This window comes from Pristiophorus japonicus, chromosome 4 (genome assembly GCF_044704955.1).
Source record: "Pristiophorus japonicus isolate sPriJap1 chromosome 4, sPriJap1.hap1, whole genome shotgun sequence".
Classification (NCBI taxonomy): Eukaryota; Metazoa; Chordata; class Chondrichthyes; family Pristiophoridae; genus Pristiophorus; species Pristiophorus japonicus.
Genome location: NC_091980.1, coordinates 213777086 through 213804171, shown reverse-complemented (window position 1 = coordinate 213804171; position 27086 = coordinate 213777086).

Sequence of the window (27086 nt, the reverse complement as noted above, 5' to 3'; positions counted from 1 at the left end):
GCTTACCCGTAGCCATGGAACTGGACACTGGCGCTAGCCAATCCATCATGAGTAAAAAGATGTTTGAGAGACTGTGGTGCAACAAGGCACTCAGACCAGCCCTGAGCCCCATCCACATGAAACTGAGAACGTACACCAAAGAGCTTATCACTGTCCTGGGCAGTGCCATGGTCACCTATGAGGGCACGGTGCACGAACTGCCACTCTGGATTGTCCCGGGCGATGGCCAAACACTGCTTGGAATGAGCTGGCTGGGAAAAATCCGCTGGAACTGGGATGACATCCGAGCGCAATCACACGTCGATGAGGCCTCATGTACCCAGGTTCTGAACAAATTTCCTTCCCTTTTTGAGCCAGGCATTGGAAACTTTTCCGGGACAAAGCTGCGGATCCACTTGGTCCCAGAGGCACGACCCATTCACCACAAGGCGCGAGCGGTACCTCACATGATGAGGGAGAGAGTGGAAATCAAGCTGGACAGGCTGCAATGCGAGGGCATCATCTCCCCAGTGGAATTCAGCGAGTGGGCCAGCCCGATTGTTCCAGTACTCAAAAGTGATGGCACGGTCAGGATTTGCGGCGATTATAAAGTAACTATTAATCGTTTCTCGCTACTGGACCAATACCTGCTACCTAAGGCAGACGACCTATTTGCGACGCTGGCAGGAGGCAGGACGTTCACCGAGCTTGACCTGACTTCGGCCTACATGACGCAGGAGCTGGAGGAGTCTTCGAAGGGTCTCACCTGAATCAACACGCACAAGGGACTGTTCATCTACAACAAATGCCCATTTGGAATTCGGTCGGCTGCAGCGATCTTTCAGAGAAACATGGAGACCCTACTCAAGTCGGTACCATGCACGGTGGTTTTTCAGACGACATATTGGTCACGGGTTGGGACACCTTTGAGCACCTACAAAACCTGGAGGAGGTCCTCCAGTGACTGGATCGCGTAAGGCTGTGGCTGAAGAGGTCGAAATGCATCTTCATAGCAACAGAAGTGGAGTTTCTGGGGAGAAAGATCGCGGCGGATGGCATTCGGCCCACAGACGCCAAGACAGAGGCTATCAGGAACGCGCCCAGGGCACAGAACATCACGGAGCTGCGGTCGTTCCTGGGACTCCTCAACTATTTTGGTAACTTCCTACCGGGGTTAAGCACCCTGTTAGAGCCCCTACATGTGTTATGGCGTAAAGGTGAGAACTGGGTATGGGGAAAAAAACAAATAATTGCTTTTGAGAAAGCCAGAAACATTTTATGCTCCAACAAGTTGCTTGTATTGTATAACCTGTGTAAAAGACTTGTGCTAGCATGTGACGCGTCGTCGTACGGATTCGGGTGTGTATTACAACAAGCAAACGTAGCGGGGAAGTTGCAACCTGTCGCCTATGCTTCCAGGAGCTTGTCTAAGGCCGAGAGGGCCTATAGCATGATTGAAAAAGAGGCATTAGCGTGTGTGTTCAAGGTAAAGAAAATGCATCAGGACCTGTGTGACCTCAAATTTGAGCTGCAAACCGATCACAAGCCCCTCATATCCCTGTTCGCTGAAAACAAGGGGATAAATACTAATGCCTCAGCCTGCATACAAAGGTGGGCACTCGCGCTATCAGCATATAACTATGTCATCCGCCGCAGGCCAGGCACCGAGAACTGTGCGGATGCTCTCAGTCAGCTACCATTGCCCACCACGGGGATGGAAATGCGCAGCCTGCAAACTTGTTGATGGTGGCGCAGCCCGCAGACTTGTTGATGGTCATGGAAGCGTTTGAAAATGATAAATCACCTGTCACGGCCCACCAGATTAAGACTTGGACTAGCCAAGATCCTCTGCTGTCTCGAGTAAAAAACTGTGTATTGCATGGGAGCTGGGCCAGCATCCCCGTTGAAATGCAAGAGCTAATCAAGCCGTTCCAGCAGTGAAAGGACGAGCTGTCCATTCAGGCAGACTGCCTGTAGTGGGGTAACCGCGTAGTGCTACCCAAAAAGGACAGGGAGACGTTCATCTAGGATCTCCACAGCACACACCCGGGTATAGTAATGATGAAAGCGATAGCCAGATCCCACGTGTGGTGGCCCGGAATTGACTATGACTTAGAGTCCTGTGTACCGCAATGCAGCATGTGTGCTCAATTGAGCAAAGCGCCCAGAGAGGCATCACTAAGTTTGTGGTCCTGGCCCTCCAGACCATGGTCGAGGATCCATGTCGACTATGCGGGCCCGTTCCTCGGTAAAATGTTCCTGGTGGTGGTGGAAGCTTTTTCAAAATGGATTGAACGTGAAATAATGTCGGGAAGCACCGCACCACCACCATTGAAAGCCTGAGGGCCATGTTTGCCACCCATGGCCTGCCTGACATACTGGTCAGTGACAACGGGCCATGTTTCACCAGTGCCGAATTTAAAGAATTCATGACCCGCAATGGGATCAAACATGTCACCTCGGCCCCGTTTGAACCTGCCTCCAATGGGCATGCAGAGTGGGCAGTACAAACAATCAAACAGAGCCTTAAATGAGTCACAGAAGGCTCACTCCAAATACGCCTGTCCCGAGTACTGCTGAGCTACCGCACGAGACCCCACTCGCTCACAGGGGTGCCCCCGGCTGTGCTACTCATGAAAAGGACACTTAAAACCAGACTGTCGCTGGTTCACCCCAACCTGCATGATCAGGTAGAGAGCAGGCGGCAGCAACAAAATGTAAACGATAGTTGCGCCACTGTGTCATGGGAAATTGATCTGAATGACCCTGTGTATGTGCTAAACTATGGACATGGTCCCAAGTGGATCGAGGGCACGGTGATAGCTAAAGAAGGGAGTAGGGTGTTTTTATTTAAAACTAGACAATGGACAAATTTGCAGAAAGCACTTGGACCAAACGAGGCTGCGGTTCACACACTGCCCTGAACAACCCACAGCAGACACCACCTTTTTCGAGCCCACAACACAAACCCAAAGGATCAGCGACACCACCCCGGACCAGAAAATCGAACCCATCACGCCCAACAGCCCAGCAAGGCCAGGCTTACCCAGCAGCTCTTCAGGGCCAACAACACGCCAGCCCAGCGAGGGCACAGCCAACACACCAGAACAGACATTTGTACCGAGGCAGTCCACCAGGGAAAGAAAGGCTCCCGACCGCCTCACCTTGTAAATAGTTTATACTTTGACTTTGCAGGGGAGTGATGTTGTGCATCTGTAAAGCATGCACTCCCATGTTCCACCACTAGGGAGCTCATCCCCTGAAGTCCCAAGGGATCCCAGCATCCCTTGGGAGCACTGTATATAAACCAGCCCCTAAGGTCTGTTCCTCACTCTGGAGTGTCTTAATAAAGACTGAGGTCACTGTTACTTCACCCTCCCTGTGTGCAGCCTCATCTGTGTTAGGAACACAATAAATCCCTCCTGAACTCTCAGTGCAAATTGCCTCTGCATTACTTATATTCTGGGCTTACCTCTATACGGGTTCTGTCTGGTAGATCTGTCGTGGGCCAGCTCAACCTTGGGTGGGTAGTTGGTGCAGTAGCATGCTGGTGGTTGCTGTTAGTGTGTGTGTGTTCCTGACCACTCCATTCTCCCCCCCTCCAACGTTGGTGTGGCGGGGGCTCCTGGCATTCATGTACACACAAGTTCAGGTAAGTGGGTTTTGCATGTTTTTTTTGAGTGTTTTCGCGGTGCGACAAGAGCATTAGGTGCCTTGTCGATGCGGTGATTGGTGCGTAAGGACAAGCTAGTTCCGGAGCTGCTGGGTGGTGTCCCTAAAGTCCTGTGGCGGTTCAGTGCCCGGTGCTGGCAGTGGGAAGCCAGTTGGCTCGCGTAGCTGCTCTCGGGGCTGTTGCCGTGGTTCCTTACATCAGGCAGGTTCACAGATGTCTGTGACACCCCTTCCACCCGTCCTTCCTTTACGCCCTGGCTCCCAGCTGCTCCCTGAGGAGCTGTCATCTAGCAGTACACAGGGAACCGCTGACTCGCTGGCCTGAGTATCGCTTGGTTTGAGATCCTGACTGGTGCTTGTTTCTTCTGGGGAAACAGTGGCAGGTGACCCTACATCTAGGGGTATGGCCTTAGTGCAGTTTTCTCCTTCAGGCTCGTGGCCGTTGGTGCCATCGATTGCCTGAGAGATGGAGCAGACCCAGGGCATGGTATCACCACCGCTGCCTTTGCCCTGCTGAGGTCACTTGCTTAGCAGCTCGTGTGTGTTGGCTGCTTGTGGCCACACTTCGTGGTGCATGACTCTGGTCCCCGGGATGCAGGCTACTGCATTGGGTAGCTTGCTGGACCTGTGTGCATCCAATGGGTGTCTACCCGCTGCATTGACTGCGTGCGGTGGGAATCCTGCATCGCACATCTTTTCCTGACTTAGGGGTCTAAGGGTCCGATCGCAATCGTGTGACTTTTCCTCGCTGGTTGCATATGCACAGTTCAAATCATCAATTATACATTGTACATATTCGCGTGACGTTTCCTCACTGGTTGCATGTATACAATTCCGATTATCAGTTACACATTTTACATGGTCAGTTACACACTTTACATAATCAGTTACACCTTTAGTCTCCAGCTTACAATTCTTGTTACATTGCTTAATTGTGTGGAACTGTCCCTTTAATTGTAGTGGGTTGTCAGCCTCCTTTACGAGAGCCTTGCTTGCTTTACCCCAATCCGCTTCTCCGTTTGGTGCCACGTGTTGTTCCATCAGCGCTGCACCTCGTGTTCTGGCCGTGGCTATCTTTGTCTTCAGCGCATTGCCTCATGGTGCGGGCACCATCTTTTCTTCGTCCACAATGTCAACTGCGGTGATCCTCTTCTCCCCGGGTTCTGCCTCCATAGTTGGGAAGTCGCTGCTGGATCCGATTTTCTCCCTCCTGAGTCCTGCCACTGGAACTTGGAAGGTGTGTTTGGGTCGTCTCAGCTGGATCATCTCCACGCAGTCGCGCTGAGCAGTCTGTGTCTCAGGTGCCGTGCTGGTCAGCTCATCGGAGCTGGGACCACCCTCAGGTGAGGGCTTGCTTTGCCTCTGAGCGCAGAGGGCTTCAATCGCTGGAAGGGTGAAATCTTCCCACTTCCACTGGATCTTCTCCATCCACCTTTTGCCAAGCAGCGTTGGTCCATCACCTGCAACAATCCACAGAGGTAACTTGTGCACCGCGCCATCATGGAGTACCTTTACATTCACACTATAAACGACTGAGATGATTTCATTGGTATCGGTGTGCAGTTTTGCCTTAACCGGGGCCAACTCGGGTCGTTCAGCCAGATCGTCCCATAGCCTCTCAAAGGCTTCTTGATTCATTACTGACTGGCTCGCCCCCGTGTCCACTTCCATGAAAACTGGAACTCCCTCCCTCTATCTCGACTTCCATCTTCAGCGGGGAGCACTCGTTGTTGCAGGTAAACATGCTATGTACCTCCCCGTGGGACTGGGCTGCCTCTCTGTCTAACAATTCATAATCCATGCTGGATTCCTGTCCATCTGCGGACTCTTCATTGACACAGTGAGTCCTATTTCTCTTACACATTCTCTGGGGCTGGCCCTTTGTGCCGCAGCCTTTGCAAATATAGTCTTAAAAATGGCACTGGTGAGCCCTGTGATTCCCTCCGCAACGCTAGCATGGTGCTACTCGATTAGCCCCCCTTGATGGACTCTGAGTTAAGGGACTTGGGGGCCTCTTCTCTCTTCCCTGAGAGGGTTTGTGCTCTACAGTCCAGCTCCTGAACAGCGCCACCCTGTGCACAGTACCTGCCGGGTTTGAGTCCGATGGTGAGTCATCTGCCTAGAGCCGCAGGTCGAGGTCATGAATGCCTGGCCCACAGAGATGGCCTTCTGCAGTGTGACTGTGGTATCTGCTGACAGTAGCTTATGAAGAAGGCCCTCATGGCCAATTCCAATGACAAAAATGTCCTGCAGCGCTTCGTTAAGGTGGGTGCCGAACTTGCACGGTGCCGCCAGCCTCCTGAGGTCTGTGGCATACTTCGCGACTTCTTGGCCTTCGGGCCGTTGGTGACTATAGAACCGGTGTCCGGTGTCTGGCTGTGAGCATGCTCTCCTTGGGCTTGAGTTGCTCCTGGATCAGGGTTACGAGCTCCTTGTACGACTTGGTGGTTGTCTTCGCTGGTGCCAGCAAGTCCCTGACGAGACCACAGACGTTGGGTCCACAACTGGTTAGCAGGATAGCACGTTGCTTATCAGCCAGTGTGGCCGGGTCATCTCCTGCCAGGTCGTTTGCTGTGAAAAAGTGTTCGAGCCTCTCCACAAAGGCGTCTCAATCATCACCATCGGCGAACTGCTGCAGCATACCAAGGGTAGCCATTTCCATGTGAAAGTTCGTATTCTCGTCGCCAGTTGTTGTGTCCTTAGATGCTCTAACAATGACTCCACGAGGCAGTGTGTTGTACTTGAACTGTAGTGACCTTAGTCCTTTATTAGTTAACTCCAGAGTGAGGATCACACCTAGTGGCCTGCCTTTTATACTAGGCCAGGCACACCTGTACAGGTAACCTACAAGTCTCCCACTGCTGTGCCCTCTGGTGGCACACCTTGATATGGTACCAACAGTGGCCATGTAAGATACATGACAGTTTTAACCCCATATACGCAAGCTAAAGCTTCTTTCTCTATCATGCCGTAGGGTCTTTCCGCTTTAGACATACTTCTCGATGCATACGCAATGGGTTGTAGTTTGCCCGACTCATTGGATTGTTGGAGCATGCAACCAACCCCATGTGATGAAGCATCACAGGCCAATACTAAACACTTGCATGGGTCATAATGTACCAGCAATTTGTTGGAACAAAGCAGATTTTTAGCCTTCTCGAAGGCCCTGTCATGAGATACACCCCAAACCCAGTTGTTGCCTTTTCTGAGCAGCATGTGCAATGGCTCTAATAATGTGCTCAATTTAGGTAAGAAATTACCGAAGTAGTTGAGAAGACCAAGGAACGAATACAACTCCGTCACATTCTGGGGTCTGGGTGCATTTTTGATGGCCTCTGTTTTCAAGTCCATAGGCCTGATGCCAACTGCAGCAATCTTCCTTCCCAGAAATTAGACTTCCAGTGCCATAAAGATGCACTTTAAACATTTCAGCCTGAGCCCCACTTTGTCCAGACAAAGGTTGTGCAAGTGTTCGGCAGTGTCATGACCTGAAAGGCAGGGCTGGCCTCGCCATGGCCAGCTTTACTTCACTTGATGCTGTACACCCATATGGCATCACACTACACCAACACCATAAAGCATCCCTACAATGTCCAAGCCATTCCTTTCACACTCATCACCATTGTGGGGTGTACCATTATGTCTCACGCTTCACTGCAACTCACTAAGCCACTTTCAAAGGTGCACGCAGATCATTCCAAGAACGCAAAATGTTTAAAATAAAGGTTTCAATGTTTGACACCACATTAACAGAAACTTTACATGAACATTGGCTAAAACACTCAAGTGCCTACCCTTGTGTGTTGGTAGTTGGTATGATTGGACTAGGATGAGGGTGAGTGTGAGGGGTGGCTGGTGAGATGGGGAAGTGATAATAAGGATAAAGAGGGATGGGTAGAGGTGCAAGGTAAGTCGGTGTGAGTAAGGATGTGCAGGAGTAAGGTCGGTGTCATGTATGTAACCTTCATGTAACAACACTGTAATACTGTATATATTTGAGAAATGCACACCTTGACCACAGGGGGTGAACTTGTGGGAGACACTCCTCACCTGGTCACCCAGGTATATAAAGGGATGTCCCACGCAGGGTCATCGCTTCTTGATCCTGTGGCTAAAGGTGTAGGTCACAAAGTGACCTTGTCCATAGAATGTGCCTCGTGTGAATTTGTGGTATTGTGTAAGGACTTTACATGGCGGGGGAGGAGGAAACCAAGACAATATACGCACGCAACCCTGACTCCAATCCTGATGGATCAGGGGGTCAATATCATAAACGTGACTCAGAGCCCAGCAGGCAGGCAAGGGCAGTTCGAGACACCCCAGGCAGCAGTAGACCCCAGAACAGGTTTTCAACACAGACAATGGCAGGCTGAACGGACATTTACGCCATCCCAGTGGACAATGCGTTCTGGGATGGGGCCATTGACACCCACTAAACAGGGTGCTCAAGAGCAGTCAAAGGGAAAATCAGTGAGGAATGCCTGGTAACAGCTCTTTTGTTCACAACAATGGGAATCTCAGTTCATGCTGGAGGTGTGGGGGCAGACATGCTGCTAGGACTTGCAGGTTTCAACAGCTCGCCTGCAGAAATTGTAACCTCACTGGCCATTTAGCCAGAATGTGCAGGAAGCCTGCAACCAGGCTAATTTACGAGGCGGATGGACCAGAAGAGGGGTCTGTGAGGCAGGATGACGCGTGGGGCAAATCAATGAAGTTCAGCGGGTTCATGTGGCAAACATTCACAGCTCATATACCAAAACGCCACCTATGATGATGAAGGTCCTATTAAACGGCATCCCGATACACATGGAGCTGGACACGGGGGCCAGCCAGTCACTCATGAGCAGTCAACAATTCTAAAAGCTGTGGCCACTTAAAGCCAGCAGACCCAAACTAGAACGCATTGAGACTCAATTACGGATGTACACCAAAGAAATCATTCCAGTGCTAGGCAGTGCAACGTTAGCTGTCACACACAATGGATCAGTGAACCGGCTGCCGCTCTGGATTGTCCCGGGCAATGGTCCCGCACTGTTGGGGAGGAGCTGGTTAGCTGAGATGAACTGGAAATGGGGGAATGTGCATGCAGTGTCATCTGTGGAGTGAAGTTCAATCTCACAGGTCCTACAGCAATTTGAGTCTCTATTCCAACCTGACGTCGGGACGTCCAAAGGGACCAAAGTAGTGATTCGCATCACCCCGGACGCCAGACCACTGCCCCACAAAGCCAGAGCTGTGCTGTATATGATGCGGGAGAAAATTGAAAGCGAATTGGACCGTTTGCTGAGAGAGGACATCATCTCGCCCGTTGAATTCAGCAACTGGGCGAGCCCCATTGTTCCCGTCCTAAAAGCAGATGGCTCGGTCAGGATCTGTGGCGACTACAAGGCCACTATCAACCGAGTGTCACTACAAGTCCAATACCCACTTCCGAGAGCGGAGGATCTTTTTGCCACGCTGGCAGGTGGCAAGGTGTTCGCCAAGTTGGACCTCACTTCAGCCTACATGACCCAAGAACTGGCCGACGAATCCAAACTACTGACCACAATCACCATGCACAAGGGACTGTTTGTTTACAACATGTACCCGTTTGGCATTTGATCAGCGGCCGCGATCCTTCAAAGAAACATGGAAAGCCTGCTCAAATCCATTCCTAGAACGATCGTATTCCAGGAAGATATCCTCATCACGGGTCGGGACACCGAGGAACACCTCCACAACCTGGAAGAGGTGCTATGCCGACTGGACCGGGTAGGCCTGCGACTCAAGAAACCCAAGTGTGTGTTTTTGGCTCCCGTGGTCGAGGTTCTGGGCAGGAGGGTTGCTGCAGACGGGATCCGGCCCAATGAATCCAAAACAGAGGCAATTCGACGAGCGCCCAGGCCCTGCAACACATCGGAGTTGCGTTCATTTCTGGGACTCTTGAACTATTTCTGGAACTTTCTGCCGAACCTAAGCACATTGTTGGAGCCGCTACATGTGGTCCTATGTAAGGGTTGCGATTGGTTTTGGGGGGACTGTCAAGAACAGGCTTTCAATCGGGTGTGGAACCGACTCTGTTCAAATAAGTTGTTGACCCTGTATAACCCCTGTAAGAAATTGGCTCTGACATGTGATGCATCGTCCTATGGGGTTGGGTGCATGTTGCAGCAGTACAATGCTGAGGGGCAACTCCAACTTGTGGCCTATGCCTCCAGGTCGCTCTCTCAGGCAGAACGTGGATATGGGATGGTTGAGAAGGAAGCACTCGCATGTGTCTATGGGGTGAAAAAGATGTAGCAGTACCTTTTTGACAGGGGGTCCAAATTAGAAATGGATCACAAGCCGTTAACATCCCTGTTGTCAGACAGCAAGGCTGTCAATGCCAATGCGTCAGCTCGCATACAGCGATGGGCTCTCACGCTGGCTGCGTATGACTACTCCATCCGGCACCGGCCCGGCACTGAAAATTGCGCTGACGCGCTCAGCAGGCTTCCACTGGCCACCACTGAGGGGGCAGCGGAGCAAAGCGCTGAGATGGTCATGGCCGTTGATGCCTTTGACAGCGCAGGCTCCCCCATCACAGCCCACCAGATCAAAATCTGGACCAATAGAGATCCCCTCCTATCCTTGATTAAGAAATGTGTCCTGGCTGGGGATTGGGCGCCCGCACACGGAGCATGCCCTGAGAAGGTCAGACCGTTTCACAGGCGGATGGATGAGCTCTCCATCCAAGCCGACTGCCTACTATGGGGCAGCCGGGTAGTCATGCCCCAGAGGGGCAGGGAAGCTTTCATCAGGGATCTCTACAGCGAGCACCCAGGCATCGTGCTGATGAAGTCCATTGACCGGTCACACATTTGGTGGCTGGGAATTGATTCAGACCTGGAACACTGTGTTCGCAGGTGCACGACGTGTGCTCAGCTGGGAAATGCCCCAAGGGAGACCCCGTTCAGTCCGTGGCCCTGGCCCACCAGGCCATGGTCACGCATTCATGTTGACTACGCGGGTCCGTTCATGGGGAAAATGTTTCTCATCGTGGATGATGCGTACTTGAAATGGATCGAGTACATAATTTTGAATTCGTCCACTGTGGAGAGTCTACGTGCGGTCTTTGTGACCCACGGTTTGCCGGATATCCTTGTTTGCAATAATGGACCATGTTTCACTAACTACGAATTCCGGGAGTTCATGTCAGGATAGCACCATTCAAGCCGGCGTCCAATAGCCAGGCGGAATGTGCGGTCCAAATCATAAAATAAGGCATGCTCAGGATTCAAGGACCCTCCCTTCAATGCCGCCTATCGTGCCTCCTGCTGGCCTATAGGTCGTGACCGCACTCGCTCACGGGGTTCCCGCCCGTGGAACTCCTTATGAAACCTACACTCAAAACTCGGCTGTCCCTCATTCATCCTGTCTTGTCCGACATTGTTGAAGGCAAGCGCCAGTCCCAAAATGAGTACCATGACCGTAATTCAAGGGGGGGATGTATAGAAAGTGGTGACCCCGTATTTGTTCTCAATCACGCTTTGGGATCCAAATGGCTTGAAGGTACTGTAATAGACAAAGAGGGGAATAGGGTCATAGTGGTTAAACTTAACAATGGCCAGATATGCCGCAAGCATCTGGACCAAATAAAAAAAAGGTTCAGCATGGACTCTGAGGAACCTGAGGAAGATCATGAAATGGTATTCACACCACCGCCAGTGAACGAGCAACAAGGACATTCACCAACATGCACAGTCCCTGCGGTCAGCCCGGACAGGCCGGAATCACCACAGGTGACAGACACGCATACCAAGGCTCAACAGCCAGAGCCCCAACTACGGTGCTCCACGATGGAGCGCAGACCACCCGAAAGACTTAACCTGTGATCCCAATAAGACGTTGGTGGGGAGGTGATGCCATGTAACCTTTATGTAACAACGCTGCAATACTGTATATACTTGAGAAATGCACACCTTGACCACAGGGGGTGAACTTGTGGGAGACACTCCTCACCTGATCATCCAGGTATATAAAGGGAGGTCCCACGCAGGGACATCACTTCTTGGTCCTATGAATAAAGGTGCAGGTCACAGAGTGATCTTGTCCATAGAATGTGCCTCGTGTGGATTTGTGGTATTGTGTAAGGACTTTACAGTAGGGAAGGCAGAGTGATGCGGATGTGATGAGTGGCACAGCAGGATGAGGTTGAATATAGCTTTGCAGTAACGTTTCGTGAACTTCTGAGATCATTGAAAGGTTTGCGCCATTGCAGCTTGGTCCTTCTGATGTGTCCCTGCTTGTGTCTTCCGATACAATGTGCAACCAGGCTGTGTTGGTCTCCAGGGGAGGTCTCTTCTGCCCATGAGAAGGGAAGAGAACCTCCGGTCTTGCTGTGACTCCCTCCATAAGCATATGAAAGGAGTTATGGGGGAATCTGGGTGCAGCTGTGCACCTGTGTGCACCTCTGTCAGTGTTTGCAGCACTTCAATGCTGTTGAACACTGACAGCATAACTGTCAAACTAAATTTGCGCATGATCCCTTTAAAAAAACCGGCAGATGACGCATCATAGAATGACGTCATCAGACCTGCTTCCTTCAATTGGCCGGGAAACACGATGGGCGGGCTTAACAAAGAACAAATAAACGTAAAATCATTTTGGACAGTAGACTGGAGCCAGCAGTGAGATCGGGACCCGCCATCGACTGTGCCTGTTCCGGACCTGCCGAGGTAGGGGAAATTGCGGCCATAGAATCAACCCTACAGTACAAAAGCTAACAGGAATAAGTTGGGGAGGAGCAACTTTGGAGTGTTGAAATGAATTTTTATAAAGGTATTAGTGTGCAAAAAGGGCACCAAAGTGGAATATAAAAAAGGACATTGAAGACACAATAATAAAACTTCTTTTCAATATCACTGTGATTAAAAATAGGTACTTTTGTCTAAAATTATACCGCACTACATCACAGTACAGCACAGAAACAGGCCATTCGGCCCAATTGGTCTATGCTGCATTTATGCTCCAGAGGAGCCTCCTCCCATCGTACTTCATCTCACCATATCAGCATATCCTTCTATTCCTTTCTCCCTCATGTGCTTATCTAGCTTCCCCTTAAATGCATTTATGCTGTTTGTCTCAACTACTTCTTGTGGTATTGCTTGCCACATTCTTACCACTCTTTGGGTAAAGAAGTTTCCTCTGAATTCTCTATTGTATTTATTAGTGACTATCTTATATTTATGATCTCAAGTTTTGGATTCACCCACAAGTTGAAACATTTGCTTTACATCGACTGTATCAATCCCTTTCATTGTGCTGAAAATTCCGGCCTCGCTGGGTCCGTACGAAGTGCGGCAGACCCGGCAAGGCCTTGCAAAAGCCAGTTTTTGGGGCGAGATGCGCAAGTGCTGAAAACCGGCTTTTCCACTCTGATCCTCTTCTCAGATCTTCTGCATCCCGGCAGGAAGGATATTCGCGCAGGAGAGATTGGGCTATTTGCCCAACTCATGCCCAGCAAATGTCCTTCAAACTTTTACGCCTGGTAAAAGCAGGTGCATAGCTTACTTTTACCAGAGTAAGAGTTTTAAAACACGTAAAAATTAACTTTAATCATTAATTTTTATGTTAAAAACCCTATCCATTAAGGTAAGTTTATTTTTAACCCTATTTAAAAAAAATCCAAAAAATATATTTTTTCTAAAACATTTAATTACATTTCACTTCAATTAATTTTAAATATGTGAGGTGTTTTTTAAAATTTATTATGTTGTGTTTCTTGTTTTAGGCACTTATTCTCATTTATAGTAATGAGAACTCGTAAAAACGGAGATCCCATTACTGTCAATGAGAATACTGCAGAGTGATTGGTGGTCCAGGCCCATGTGACTCTAGCATTTCCGTACATACAGGGAAGTCATCTCCCCGTAAGCTGCACATCGAATGAAGGCCTCCGACCAGAATCGAAGATGCCTCTGTGACCAGCAGGTATTTTCATTAAAAAATTTCGGGTCAGTGGCGTTTGTTCGAAGGAAGCACCCGACCAGAATTTTCCCCCATTATGTTAAAGACCTCTAACAGGTCAACCCTTAGTCTTCTCATTTCTGGATGGCCTCTCGCAGGTTGGGGCCGCCTCGCTGCTCATGGCCGCTGCTCGCTGCTCCTTTTATGGCCCCGACCTGCCGCTGATGGTCTCTCGCGCAGGTCGGTGCCATAAAAGAAGCGGCGAACGGTGGCCATGGGCAGCGTGGCGGTGTACCACTGCAAGGTACAACGCGAGCTGGTGCAGGAGGGCTACGGCAGCGAAGAGGGATGTCATCAAGGTCCAGGTCGGTGATTGGAACGTGGGCAGATACAGCAGGAGCGGCGAGAGATTGCAGAGGGATGTGATCGGCGCCCAGGAGAGGCGGGAGTTCGGGGCCAGAAGAGGCATGAGCCCAGGGGCAGCACGGGCCAGCCCACACTGCGATATGTTTGAGCACTAGGTCCGTGCAGCAGAGAAGGTCGCCAGTCGTCTTGGTTAATCCTTGCTACTGGACCAAGACCTAGCTCTGTCAAGTCCGTGTGGTGGCTGGTGTGCAACGGCCACCACAAGTTAAAAAAATCCACACACAGGCATCTTCCATCCTTCAGGATGTAGTTCAGGACCTGGAATATTAGGTCCTTCATTGAAACACCTGTGAACTCATCTTTTTTTGGTGGAAGCAAGTCATCCTTGTTTCGATGGACTGCCTATGATGATGATGATGATGATGCATTTCTAAGAGACCCAGCCTGTTTAGCCTTTCCTGGTAAGAATATGCTCTCAGTTCTGGTATCATCCTTGTAAATCATTTTTTGCACCTTCTCATAGAAACATAGAAACATAGAAATTTACAACCTAGAAGGAGGCCATTTCGGCCCATCGTGTCCGCTCCAGCCAACAAAGAGCTGCACGACCCTCGGTCAGCAGGCATGAAGGTTACATATAGACCTATGAACAATAAATAATGGCGGAAAGGTAAAGAGCGCCCAGCCCAACCAGGCTGCCCCACACAACTGCGACACCCCTTACACTGAAACATTCTACACTCCACCCCAAACAGAGCCATGTGATCTCCTGGGAGAGGCAAAAACCAGATAAAAACCCAGGCCAATTTAGGGGAAAAAAATCTGGGAAACTTTCTCTCCGACCCATCCAGGTGATCGAAACTAGTCCAGGCGATCACCCTGGCTGTATTCGATTCTCCAGTGCCTCTATATCATTTTTATAATATGGAGACAAGAACTGTGCACCGTACTATAAGTGTGATCTAACCAAGGTTTGATACAAGTTTAACATTACTTCTCTGCTTTTCAGTTCTATCTCTCTAGAATTGAACCCCAATGCTTGGTTTGCTTTTTTTTTAATGGCCTTATTTTCCTGTGTCGCAACTTTTAGTGATGTGTATCTGTACTCCAAGATCCCTTTGCTCCTCTACCCCATTCAGATTCTTAGGGGTTGAAATTCGGTTGCTACCACCAGCTGATACTGCCTAAGTGAGGCGGCAACAGGGCCTGAATGGCTGGCCGGTGGCGTTATGCGTGATGGGAAATTCGGTTGTCATTTTTCAAGGGCATAAAGATTTTCCGCCCCGCCGACTACCGCCATGGAAATCATGACGTTAGTACACGTGCAATACCTGCTTGGTGCTGCTCTCGCCAAATTCACTTTTGCCGGCTCACTTACTGGCTGGCAGCGATGACGCCTGAAAAAATTGCTGTGCACAAGGTGGGGAAACTAATCCGGAGCGGTATTTAAAGGGAGTTGCAGCCGGCCCAGAAAGCTTGCGGTCCGTGCTGTGTTGGCTGCTCGCACAGTTCGAAGGTGCTGGCATCCTGCGGCTACTGACTCCCAAGCTTCAGTACTAGCATCTCGGAGACATTGTTGCCTTCACCATTGGTTACATTTAGGACTAGCATGTTGCTTTTAAATCTGCAAAGTTATGGGGGCATTGATTGGACACCTGTGGCGACGACTTCAAAGGCGCCAGCTGCAGAGACGGCTTAAGGCAAATGTGGATGCTCGCCAGAGGAGAGACCCCAGACGGCAGGGCAGGAGGCCGTACACTCGCAGGGTTTACTGTGCGCATTATTGTTACCTTGCGATGTCCGAGGACCAGTGCCTAAGAAGGCTGCAGTTCCGCAAAGCAGTGGCGACAGAGATCTGCCACCTCCTGCAGACATACCTGGCAGCTGACATCGGCACCAGGACCTCGATGTCAGTGGCAGTGAAAATGACAGCTGCCCTCAACCTCTATGCTACCAGCTCCTTCCAGTCTCCTGTAGGCAATATATGTAACATCTTGCACTTTGCAGTATATTGCTGCATTCGCCACGCGACCGACATTCTCTACAGCAAACAAATGGACTACATCAAGTTCAGCATGTCCAGGAAAGACCTGGATGAGCGCTCCCGTGACTTCGCCAGGATAGTGGGCTTCCCCATGGTTCAGGGGGCCATCGATTGTACGCATCTGGCATTGCGGGCCCCGTCTCACCTGGCCAGCCTATTCACCTGGACATCGTGCCCCACCCTCCAAGCCCCCGTGCATACAAATGGCAACACAAGACTGTGACAAATTAAACAAATTTTTATTTATAGAAAACACCATAATGTGCTGTAAAGAAGCACTAAAGGACACAGCAAGCAATAATTGAAACCAGTCCCCTTGAAACATTATCACCTGCAACCATGTGCAACTATTCACATTACTTCACCATGGAACAAAGACAGCATCTCTGGCCAGCATCACACAATTCTTTATTGGCTTATCCAACTGCAACTATTACATGAGTTCACATTCGAGCCAGATCACCATTTCTGGCCCCGAGCACACACATTCTTCCCTTCCCTTCCCCTTCCCTTCTCTACCCTTCCGCCGCCTCCTGCTCCTCCTAAATGGGGGTGTCAGTGCCTGCAGCAAGGCTGGTAGAAGGTCACTATGCTGGCACCGCTGCCACAGCTGGTGGCCTAGCAGGTCATTCTGCATCAGCTCAGGCCCTGGAAGGCCCGGCTGCGGACTGTATCACCTCAGCATGGGCGGCAGCACTCTGTGGTGGATGGATTGCAGAGAGCAGCAGGGGCAAGGGCGGAATGATGTCGTCCTGAGAGAGGACATCAAGTTCCAATAGGCCCGACACACTGCTACTCCCCTGGGGGCAGAGCCTCAGCATCTGGAGCTATCTGGCTGAGCACAGATTGCTGCCGTGCTTCACCAACATTAGTTCCCCGTGCAACTGATGGGGCCCTAGACATGATGGCAGCAGTCAGTGCCTGCATGGATTCAAGTTGGCTCAGCATCAGGGCAGACTGCAACTGCAGCACACCACGGAGCTGATTGATGCCACCATGCACTGATAACATGACAGTCTGCAGGCCTACCATAGCGTCGGCCTGGTGCTCAATGGCTACTGTCACGTCAGCCATAGTCCATGCCACCATATCTGGGACTCCACGGTCACTTGAAGCATCCAACATCCATTGGTATCTATCAATGATCGGCTTGATGGGCTGCTGAGACACAAATGCAATCGTTGAGGCGGCCTCCACCACACTCAAAGCAAGTGCATCGACACTCTTGGGCACCCAGCAGATTGCTGTGCATCTGCAATGACTGTCCGTCGAGATCCTTGAAGTGGGCCTCATCATCAGAGTGCTGCTGAGCATCACTCAGGTGCACACTCACCCTCCAGGGAGCTGTCCTGCTGATCTCTCCCCCCAGTGGTTTTGCTGCAGGCCACTGGGTCCTGGAGCATCACCCACCTGCATCTCCCCTACAAAAAGCTGATGGCCCCACTCTGTGAGGACACTGGATCCTCTGTCGGATCCAGAGAGGTGTCCTCTGCCTCCTCGTCCTCCCTGGCCGTCTGACTCATCATCTGAAAGCACAAAGCCTGAGAAGAGTGGTTACCTGCAGGGGAGGGGGCCAGGAGTGGCAAAGGCATTCGACAATGCCAGTCTCATGGAAAGAGCTGAAGGATTGTGGTGTCAGGCCTAAGTGTCCTGGTGAATACTGCAAAGGAACTCAACATACCGTCACTGTCCCCAGGGGAGTCGGCCTCACCCAGTGCCAGGGCACCAACTTGAACCCCATTAGGGCTGAGACCCGTTCCTCAAACATAGTCAGGACCTGCAGGTCAGAGTCCCCTCCTCCAGTCCTCATCCCTGCAGTTGTGGGCGAGCTTGTCCTGTGAGATTAAAGAGAACATCTGAGTTAGAGCCCTTCTATTCAAGTGTGTCTCAAGTGCCTTACGTAGTTTAGTAAATGTAACTGTATGAGAGCCTTCACAGCTCAATGTAACTTCCATTCGCTGCGTGGACTTGCTGTGGCAATGCTTGAATTAGGGGGCCACAACCTAACAGTAACAGGGATGCTACCATCTTCCAGACGTATATGAAGACTGAGGAGTCAACAACATCAGGGGTGGGTTGGGTCTGCAGAACTGAGTAGCAAGGTTAACAGCGCATGCAGGCCCTTGCAGTGAGTGAGGCTGCAAATGGGAACCTCGACTGTGGCCTCACCCACATAGAGCATGGATTCCGAAACACTACATTGAGCAGAGAGTGCACGTTGAGCTCTGAAGTTAGCATGTTGAAGTTTCAAATTTAAAATACTCACCTTCACCAGCTGCATCATCTCGTTCCACTTTTGTAGGTATTGAGTAGCTGTCCTGGCCAGCTTTTTACTCGCAGAAACTTGTTCTGAGATTTCCATCCATAGGCTTCTGTTGGTCCCTGACGCCTCTCCAGGGCATCAAGGAGGGCATCCACGGCGGTACCGAGAACCGATGGGCACACCGATGACCTGCTACCATCCTCACCATCTGAGTGAGTGCGGAGGAAGCCAATATAACCACGAGGGGTTGAGGCACCCAATCAACGCCTCAATGGAATCCAGGTGGTGCCACTATTTCTGTGGCGCAGCTCCAAATGCTGTCTAACGCCCGGATGTTGAGGGTCCGCTTAACGGCCCACTCAACGCTGTTTATCACCTCCAGGTAAGTGTGTAACACCATGATTTAACGCTGCAATCCACTTTTCAGGCAGCAAAACTGAATTTTGTGTTTTGGGGCCGTGTCTAATGACTGGCAATAAATAAAATCAATTCAGCCGGTGACACCGCCTCAAAATCGGTGGTACCGAATTTCGACCCCTTATTATCCAAGCAGTATTTAGTCTCCTTATTCTTCCTACCAAAATGCACCACCACACACTTATCTGTATTGAAATTCGTTTGCCAATTTCATGCCCATTCTACGAGTTTATTAATGTTTTCCTGTATTTTGTTACATTCTTCCTTTGTATTAACTATACCTTTCAATTTGGTGTTGTCAGCAAATTTTGAAACTATACTTCTGATTCCCGACTTTGAATCATTAATGTTAATTGTGATACCACCAATACCTGTGGAACACCATTCTCTCAGGTTTGGCATTTACTTTGACTTATAATTTATAGATTTACAGGTAGACTAGAGGGGGTTGATTTCCGCCCTCCCCCCCTGCCCCCCCCACTCTGCCCACCAGGCAGTATTCTGATAGATGGTGGGTGGACGATTGTTATGGCCGCCTGATCATGTGGTCAGAAGTCCTGGATAATTTTGACCACGAGCTCAACACCTGAGCACCACGAAGCTCAGACTGATGCCATACAGGCTCTGGGCTGCCAGTATCACACTGGATTCAAAATGCTGGTGGAACATTGATATGGGCTTCCAAAGCATTTCTGATCTCCTGCGGTCTGCTCTTCCACAGATTACTAAGAATGAGATCCTCCAGGTTCATGGAAGTGGCAGATGATAGCAAACCTGCTCCCGAGCTACCCTCTGAAACAGTGCTATTTAGTTTATATTGCCTCTCCTCGTTCTTCCTACCAAAATGTATCACTTGGCACTTTTCTGTGTCTTCTGCCATGTGTCTGCCCGTTCCACCATCCTGTCTATGTCTTCTTGAAGTCTATCACTATCCTCCTCACTGTTCACTATACTTCCAAGTTGTGTCATCTGCAAATTTCAAAATTGTGCCCTGTACACCCAAATCTAAGTTATTAATATATATCAAGAAAAGCAGTAGTCCCAGTACTGACTCCTGGGAAACACCGCTGTATACCGTCCTCCAGTCTGAAAAACAACCGTTCACCACTACTCTCTGTTTCCTGTCATTTAGCCAATTTTGTATCCATGCTGCCACTGTCCCTTTTATTCCGTGGGCTTTAACTTTGCTGGCAAGCCTATAATGTGGCATTTTGTCAAACGCCTTTTGGAAATCCATGTACTCCACATCAACCTCATTGCCTTCAACAACCCTATCTGTTACCTCATCAAAAAAATTAAATCAAGTTTGTTAAACATGATTTGCCTTTAACAAATCCGTGCTGGCTTTCCTTAATGAATCCACACTTGTCCAAGTGACTGTTAATTTTGTCACTGATAATCATTTCTAAAAGCTTTCCCACTACTGAGGTTAAACTGACTGGCCTGTAGTTTCTGGGTTTATCCTTACACCCTTTTTTGACATTTGCAATTCTCCAGTCCCCTGGCACCACTCCTGTAACTAAGGAGGATTGGACGATTATGGCCAGTACCTCCACGATTTCTACCTTAACTTCCTTCGACATCCTAGGATGCATCCATCCGATCCTGGTGACTTATCTACTTTAAGTCTAGCCAGCCTTTCTAGTATCTCCTCTTTATCAATTTTTACCTCCTCTTTCACTATGATAACCATAGAGTTTCAGGAAAGATGGGCATGGATTTGACAAAACATTCAAGGACTTTGGAGAGGAAAGGGGGATTACATAGGATTACATAGGATTGCATAAGATATATGTCACAGAAACAGGCCATTCAGCCCAACCAGTCCATGCCGGCGTTTATGCTCCATTCGAGCCTCCTCCTGTCTTTCCTGATCTAAATCTATCAGAATAATCCTCTATTCCTTTCTCCCTCATATACTTGTCTAGCCTCCTCTTAAATACATCTGTACTATTCGCTTTAACCACTTCCTGTGGTAGCAAGTTCCACATTCTCACCACTATTTGGGTAAAGAAGTTTCTTCTGAATTCCCTATTTAATTTATTGGTGACTATCTTATATTGATGGCCTCTAGTTATGTTCTTCCCCACAAGTAGAAACATGGAGGTTACAGATGGGGGCGGTACTTTGCAAAGGGAGAGGGGTCAAGGATGGTTTTTCGAGGAGGGAGGTGATGATAGAAAATTTGAAAGGAAGTGGGACTGCACCTGAGGAGCAGGGGTCATTAACAATATCAGCTACCATGGGGCCAGGAAGGGAAGTTGTGTGGTCAGCAGTTTACTGGGAATAAGGTTGAGAGAGGAGTTGGGGGGGGGGGGGGGAAACGGGGGAGTGGGGGGGGGATTCATGGACAAGATGAGCTTGGAGAGTACATGAGGGGAGATAGGAGAGAAATGAGAGAGATGCGAGGTGAGGGTTAGAGCAGGAGCTTGGCTTGGTGGGTTAGAGAAAGGAGGAAGGCAGAGGCAGCTGAATGGATGCTCTCAATCTTACTGATAAAGAAGTCCATGAGCTCCTTGCACTTGATGTTGGTGGTGAGGGCCGAGGAGACAGGGGAGAGGGGTTTAAGGAGATGGTTGTCAAGTGTAATGCATATGAAATGTTGGAGAAGCACCAGATCTACAGTCTAGAGATGTGGTTGGAATGATCTCATTCAGGTACAGTCTAAACCACTAATCCTGTCCATCATCATCATAGGCAGTCCCTCGAAATTGAGGAAGACTTGCTTCCACTCTAAAAGTGAGTTCTCAGGTAACTGTACAGTCCAATACGGGAATTACAGTCTCTGTTACAGATGGGACAGACAGTCTTGAAGGAAAGGGTGGGTGAGGAGTCTGGTTTGCCGCATGCTCCTTCCGCTGTCTGTGCTTGGTTCATGCATGCTGTCGGCGATGAGACTCAAGGTGCTCAGCGCTCTCCCAGATGCTCTTCCTCAACTTAGGGCAGTCTTTGGCCAAGGGCTCCCAGGTGTCGGTGGTGATGTTGTACTTTATCAAGGAGGCTTTGAGAGTGTCCTTAAAATGTTTCCTCTGCCCACGTGGGGCTCGCTTGCCGTGTAGGAGTTCCGAGTAGAGCGCTTGCTTTGGGAGTCTTGTGTCGGACATGTAGACAATGTGGCCCACCCAACGGAGCTGGTCGAGTGTGGTCAGTGCTTCGGTGCTGGAGATGTTGGGCTGATCTGTCATGTATTCAACTGCCATTGTAATCCATGTATAAACTGACCTAAGTTGTACACCATGACAACATTGACCACCAGATGGTGAACTTGTGGGAGACACCCCTAACCTGGACTTTCAGGTGTAAAAGGGGAAGCTCCACCCACCTTCTTCACTTCAGTGCTGGCTAATAAAGGACTGGTCACAGAGTGACCTTCTCTCTAGTATGGGCCTTGTGTGCATTTGTACTGTACAGTAAGGACACATTATTGGCGACGAGAAACTGGGATTTAAACCACGCGAGCATGGCCACTAGCAGCACAGACGAGAGGTACTGTGTTGGTGATGATTGGGATGACTTTATTGAGAGACTACAGCAAAGTTTCGTCACTAAGGAATGGCTGGGACAGGATTCGGCCGACAAACGCAGGGCTCATCTCCTGACGGTTTGTGGATCCAGGACGTACTCCCTGATGAAGGACCTTCAAGCGCCAGAGAAGCCGGCGGACAAGACTTTTGAAGAGCTCAGTAAGTTGATCAGGGAACACTTTAAACCGGCGAGCAGCTTAACACTTAAAATGGCAAGACACCGGTTTTACATGTACCGGCGGTGAGAAGGGCAAAGCGTTCCTGACTGCATGGCAGACCTTCGGCGACTGGCGAGCCTATGTAAGTTCCCAGATGCATGCAGAATGGAGATGCTGCGAGACTTTTTTATTGAGGGCATCGGGCACGCTGGGGTTTTCAGGAAACTGATCGAGAGCAAAGACTTGACCCTGGAAGCGGCGGCTTTGATGGCCCAGACATTTATCTCAGGGGAGGAAGAGACCAGACTGATGATTGACAAAAATCTTGGTTTAAATGCGGCAAACGACCAGGGAGTCAACATTGTTAACGCAGCACACAGTTCTCCAGGCAGACAGGGGCAATCGGACATGCCCGAGCATGTAGTCGAACCCAAAGGGGGAATTCAACAGAGACAATGGCTAGCTGAATGGCGATTCATGCCATCGCAAGGGACAATGCGGCCAGTAATGGGGCCATCAACACCTGTCAATGGTGCGTTTAAGGACAGTTACAGAGACAGTCAGAGATGATCGACTGGTAATGGACCTTTTGTTTCCAACAACTGCTCATGTTGGAGGTGTGGAGGCAAACACCCAGCCAGAGCTTGCAGGTATCAGCAATATACTTGCAGAAATTGCAACATCAGCGGTCACATGGCACGTATGTGCAGGAAGCCTGCAGCCAGGTTGATGTACGAGGAGGACGGGCCCGATGTAAGCCCTACGAGGCCAAATGGACACTGGGGGAAATTGCTGGAAGCTGAAGTTCAGCGAGTTCATGTGGAGCACATATACAGTTCATACACCAGGACGCCACCGATAATGATGAAAGTGCTCCTCAATGGCATCCCAGTATCAATGGAGCGAGGCACGGGGGCCAGCCAGTCCTTGATGAGTATCAAACAGTTCGACAAGTTGTGGACGTCCAAGGCCAGGAGGCTAAAATTATTGCCGATTGACGCACAGCTACGGACATATACAAAGGAGATCATTCCGGTGCTAGGCAGCGCCACGGTAGTCGTGACCCACAAAGATTCGGAGAACAGGTTGCCACTCTGGATTGTCCCGGGGGACGGTCCAGCACTGCTGGGGAAGAGTTGGCTTGCTGTCATGAACTGGAAATGGGGCGATGTCAATGCAATTTCTTTGGTGGAGCGAATATCATGCTCACAGGTCCTGGACAAATTTGACTCACTATTCCAACCCGGCATTGGCACTTTCATGGGGACCAAGGTACTAATTCACATAAACCCGGACGCCAGGCCAGTACACCACAAGGCCAGAGCGGTGCCATATGTGATGCGGGAAAAGATAGAAGGCGAATTGGACCGCCTGCTGAGGGAAGGCATCATCTCGCCAGTCAAATTCAGTGACTGGGCGAGCCCGATTGTGCCGGTGCTCAAGGCGGATAGGTCGGTCAGGATATGTGGTGATTACAAGGCCACCATCAATCGGGTGTCACTCCAAGACCAGTACCCGCTACCGAGAGCGGAGGACCTCTTTGCGACGCTATCCGGTGGCAAACTTTTTTCAAAATTGGACCTGACCTCAGCTCACATGATCCAGGAGCTGGCGAGTGAGTCAAAGAAGCTGACCACCATCACGACACACAAGGGGTTGTTTGAGTACAACAGATGTCCGTTTGGGATTCGCTCAGCCGCCGCGATCTTTCAACGAAATATGGAAAGCCTCCTCAAGTCGATTCCAAGGACAGTGGTTTTTCAAGACGACATCCTCATCATGGGTCGCGATACTGAAGAACACCTCCACAACCTGGAGGAGGTGCTACGCAGACTGGACCGGGTAGGTCTGCGACTGAAAAAGGTGAAGTGCATCTTCCTAGCTCCAGAGGTAGAATTCCTGGGGATGAGGGTAGCAGCAGACTGGATCAGATCTACTGTGTCCAAAACAGAAGTGATCCAGAGAGCACCCAGACCCCGTAACACGATGGAGCTGCGTTCGTTCCTGGGGCTCCTGAACTATTTTGGTCAATTTCTTCCCAAATTGAGCACGCTGTTAGAGCCGCTACATACATTCCTACGCAAAGGTCGCGAATGGATCTGGGGGGACAGCCAGGAAAGGGCTTTTGATAGAGCACGAAATTTGTTATGCTCCAACAATCTGTTAACGCTATATGACCCATGTAAGAAACTTGTTTTAACGTGTGATGCATCGTCCTATGGGGTCAGGTGTGTGTTGCAGCATGTTGATGCCAAGGGTCAGTTATAGCCGGTAGCTTATGCCTCCAGAAGTCTGTCCCAGGCAGAACGGGGCTACGGGATGGTAGAAAAGGAAGCGCTAGCATGTGTATATGCTGTAAAAAAATGCACCAGTACCTGTTTGGCAGGAAATTTGAGCTGGAGACAGATCACAAACCCCTAACATTCCTTTTGGCCGACAAAAAGGCCATAAATGCTAATGCATCGGCCTGCATACAGAGGTGGGCACTCACATTAGCCGCCTATGACTGTACAATTCGGCACAGACCGGGCACCGAAAACTGCCGATGTACTTAGCAGGCTCCCACTAGCCACCACCGAGGGGGCAACCGAGCATGCTGCTGAGATGGTCATGGCTGTTGAAGCTTTTGAAAGCGAAGGCTCACCCGTGACAGCCCGTCAGATTAAAGTCTGGACAAATAGAGACCGGCTACTGTCTTTAGTCAAGAAATGTATCCTGAATGGGGACTGGGCAGCCACGTACGGGGCATGCCCTGAGAAATTCAAATCATTTCACAGGCGCAAGGATGAACTCTCGATTCAAGCTGATTGCCTACCATGGGGAAACCGAGTAGTCATGCCCCAGATGGGCAGAGAGATGTTCATCAGAGAACTCCACAATGAGCAACCGGGCATTGTCATGATGAAGGCAATTGCCAGGTCACACGTTTGGTGGCCAGGGATAGATGCAGACCTGGAACTTTGTGTTCGCAGGTGCAACACATGTGCCCAGCTGGGCAATGCGCTCAGGGAAGCCCCCCTCAGCCCGTGGTCCTTGCCCGCCAAGCTATGGTCACGCATCCATGTGGACTACGCAGATCCTTTCATAGAAAAAATGTTTTTGGTTGTAGTAGACGCCTACTCCAAATGGATCGAGTGTGACATTCTCAATTCAAGCACATCCTCTGCCACGGTAGGAAGTCTTCGGGCAATGTTCGCCGCCCACGGTCAGTCTTGGTCAGCAACAATGGCCCGTGCTTTACAAGCATTGAATTCCAGGACTTCATGGCAGGAAATGGGATCAACCATGTCAGAACGGCACCGTTCAAGCTGGCCTCAAACGGCCAGGTGGAATGAGCAGTGCAGATAATCAAACAGGGGATGCTCAGAATCCAAGGGGGTTCCCTACAAAGCCGCTTATCACGCCTCCTGTTGACCAATAGATCCCGACCACACTCGCTCACAGGGATTCCACCTGCAAAGCTGCTAATGAAAAGGACGCTTAAAACCAGGTTATCCCTTATACACCCCACCATGAAAGAAATTGTTGAGAGCAGGCGCCGGTCACAATGTGACCACCATGACGGGAATGCGAGGGCGTGATGTATTGATGTCAACGACCCTGTCTTTGTCCTCAACTACGCTGCAGGGCCCAAATGGCTTGCAGGCACTGTGATTGCCAAAGAGGGGAATAGGATTCTGGTAGTTAAATTTACCAATGGACAAATCTGCCGCAAACATGTGGATCAAACAAAAAGGAGGTTCAGCAACCCCATAGAAGAAGCAGAGGAAGAACACGATATAGAGTTCACTCCACCACAGGTGACCGAACACCGGAACCAAGTGGAGGAGAGCCCAGTCACTGTGGGCAGTCCGGACAGGCCTGAGGCACCACAAACAGCAGACACTCAGGCCAGCGGCCAACAACCGGAGCCCCAACTCAGGCGCTCTACAAGAGAGCGTAAACCACCAGAGAGACTTAACCTGTGATCCCAATAAGATTTTGGGAGGGAGGTGATGTCATGTATTCAACTGTCATTGTAATCCATGTATAAACTGACCTAAGCTGTACACTGTGAGAACACTGACCACTAGGTGGTGAACTTGTGGGAGACACTCCTAACCTGGACTTTCAGGTATAAAAGGGGACGCTCCACCCACCTTCATCACTTCAGTGCTGGCTAATAAATGTTACTGGTCACAGAGTGATCTTCTCTCTAGTATGGGCCTCGTGTGCATTTGTACTGTATAGTAAGGACATATTATGATCAACGTTGGTGCATCTATCCTCCCAGGGGATTTGCAGGATCTTGCGGAGGCATCGTTAGTGGTATTTCTCCAGTGATTTGAGGTGTCTACTGTATATGGTCCACGTCTCTGAGCCATACAGGAAGGTGGGTATCACTACAGCCCTGTAGACCATAAGCTTGTTGCCAGATTTGAGGGCCTGATCTTCGAACGCTCTCTTCCTCAGGCGACCGAAGGCTCTGCTGGCGCACTGGAGGCGGTGTTGAACCGATGTCTGCCCTTGCTGATAATAGGCTCCGGAGGTATGGAAAGTGATCCACGTTGTCCAGGGCTGCGCCATGGATCTTGATAATTGGGGGCAGTGCTGTGTGGCGGAGTCAGGTTGGTGGATTACCTTTGTCTTACGAATATTTAGTGTTAGGCCCATGCTTTCGTACACCTTGATGAAGATGTTGACGATGACTTGGAGTTTAGCCTCTGAATGTCCGCGTACTGTAGTTTGACGACAGA